Source organism: Priapulus caudatus, unplaced genomic scaffold, assembly GCF_000485595.1.
Source record: "Priapulus caudatus unplaced genomic scaffold, Priapulus_caudatus-5.0.1 Scaffold1945, whole genome shotgun sequence".
NCBI classification, from domain to species: domain Eukaryota; kingdom Metazoa; phylum Priapulida; class Priapulimorpha; order Priapulimorphida; family Priapulidae; genus Priapulus; species Priapulus caudatus.
In genome coordinates, this window is record NW_014579006.1 from 14964 (window position 1) to 17713 (window position 2750).

Below are 2750 nucleotides of genomic sequence, written 5' to 3' on the forward strand. Positions count from 1 at the left end.
GATCCGGGGAGTGTAGGACGGGCGTCGTGAAAGAGAGATGGAGGGAATGCATGGAGAGAGGTGGAGATAGGGGAGGAGGAGCGGAAGTAGGGAGCGGAGAGATGGTAGAGGAGGATGAGATGGCACTATAGAGAGAGGTGGAAGAGAGCCGAGAGGAGAGAGGGCATGGAGGGAGGCACGAGAGCGGGAGTGTTCACGTACCTTCGATATGAGTGTTGGGAACTGTCGGCTAGAGTGTGCTTTCCTCCTTCTCCTCCTCCTCCGTCCTCCTCCTGTTCTCTCCCCGGCCTCGCTCCGCCGTGCAGGGCGCCACACGCAGGCCGGACGTTCATGTAGAGATGCTCGCCGCAGCTCCCGCTACTCCTCCAGCTTCACGGACGACCGGATACACGCGTCGCCAGCGGCAACCGTCGTCGTCGTCCTCGTCCTCCGTCCTCGTCGTTGCCGTCGGCGATGGAGGCAGCGATGCTTCGCGGCTCCCACACACGCACACAGACCAGCTCTTCGTCGGTCGACCGCTCCTGCTCTGAGCCCTTGCCCACAGAGGTCACGTGGTCGTGGTCAAGAGGTCAGGGGGGGGGGGGGCGGGTTTCAAGAGGTACGGGGTTGAATCGACGATAACGAGGACAATGGGTTCTGGAAGCTCTTCGACACATTAACGCCCCAGCAGGGGGCGGTGGTGGCAGCGCGGTTTCGCCGGCTTGGGCATGCTATCGGTGAGATTCTGCGCACAGGTGGCGTCAAGCCACCGATTACAGTGTGCGTGCTTCTCGGGTGAGTTAAAGGGATTAAGATCGAAGATTCGCATTCTCATCCGCTCTAGTCCGCATGCAGAAACTGCTGCAAGTACACCGCGATTCGAACAAACTATCATCTAACTACTACATTAACTACTACGTGATGTCAGGACGTAGTATATATCTATATCTATATCTAATATATGGTATTATATATTATATATTGTGTGTATGTGTGTATCATATATTAATATATATATGGTTCTACGGACAAATAACGCCTCCCGCGACAAATCACCGCCGAGTCCCCCTCGGACGAATTACCGCCCGGACAATTACCCCGACAATTACAGCCCTGACACTGTGCACCCAAACAATTACCAGGCCGAAGAGGCCCGGACATTTACGACCTGGACAATTACCGCTCCTCGGACATTACCACCCCCGGAGCAAGTTACCGCCCACCCGGATCATTTAGCCCCCCCCGCGAACACATTATTCACTTGGTGTTTATTATTTTGCATTTTTGTGTAACAGTGATACAGTGAAAGCAGTCGAGGAGGAGGGAAGAAGGTGTGGAAGAGGATGGGGGAAGAAGGTGCGGAGGAGGAGACCAGGAAGGTGGAGGGAGGGAGGGAGGTAGAGGAGGGCCGTTACTACCTCCTCACTCTCCTGCCTCCTCCATTCAAATTCTCCATCCTCTTCTCCCTCGCTCACCACTACGGCCTGAACCTCCTCTACTCCTCCGTCATCCCGCCTCCTAATTCTCCTTCTCCACTACCCTTCCTCCATTGTCCCATTAAATGTCTGGGAGGGGGTAATTGTCTGGGGGTAAATGTCCGGAGGGTAATTGGCCGGGATAAAATGTCGGGGGTAATGTCGGGGGGTGATTGTCCAGCGGGTAAATGTCGCGGGGTTAAATGTCGGCGGGGGGTGAATTGGCAATGGGGGTAAATGTCCGGGGGTAAATGTCCGGGGGTAATTGTCCGGGGGGTATTTGTCCTGATACCATATAAATATATATATAAGGAGCGTTGCTAACCCATTTTGCCTGGGCTACCGGGACAAAGCCACGTGCGGGTTGTGTTATGGGAGGGTGACTGCCTGTCATTGACCATCTAATGTATCTACATTTCTCTAGAGCTCTCGGAGGCAGCTGTCATCTTGACCCTCTCCCTCTAGCTACGGGACTGCGCCACGATCGCGCGCTTCCCCTACCTCGCAACGGGCAGTTCCTCCCCCGTGGATGCGTCACCCTCCTCCTCCTCCTCCTCCTCTTCCTCCTCCTGGCTCCTCCCTTGCCGCTCGTCGCCGCGCCCCTCGATGACGCGCAGAGCCGCCTGCTTGGCGAGGCGCGTCGGCCGGTTGCCGTTATCCTCAGCCTCCTTCTCGTCCTCCGCCGTGGCGACGGGAGCGGCTTCCTTCCGCGGGCAAGCCTCCTCCTGGACTTCTGAACAATGTTACGATCCGTGGTTAGTTATGATGATTATAATTGATAATATTAATGATTATAATAGTAATAATAATAATAATAATAATAACAATAATAATAATGATAATAATAGTAATAAATGTAGCCGTTAACTCTGCCACACGCCATCTTATATAAATATATATAATATAATTTTATACTTATATATATATATATATATAGATAAACAGTAGTATACAGCATAATATAGTAATTTATAGTTAATGGTGATTCTGATTTGTTGGATATGACATGCATTTAATGGTTGATGCATGGGGGGGTTCAAGAATGGGTGGTGATGATCATGAACCAATCCGACCTATTTTATGCAACGAACAAATATATATATTATATTATATATACATAATACTAAGTGACACGAGGCCTACACGAAAACTGCTGGTGATAGAAAATATGCGGCTCTATATATATCTTTCTCTCACTCTCTCTCGCTCTCTTTTTCTCACTCTCTCTCTCTCTCTCTCTCTCGCTCTCTCTTTATCTCTCTCTCTCTCTCTCTCTCTCTCGCTCTCTTTTGCTCA

At 51.2% G+C, this 2750-nt stretch overlaps 1 protein-coding gene across 1 annotated transcript in view; it reads right to left on the reverse strand.

The window, feature by feature from the left end:
• The window catches only part of LOC106817953 (myc-associated zinc finger protein-like), an 11970-nt gene that overhangs the window by 4672 nt on the left and 4548 nt on the right, over positions 1-2750 (reverse strand). The gene's annotated exons all lie outside the window — the stretch shown is intronic.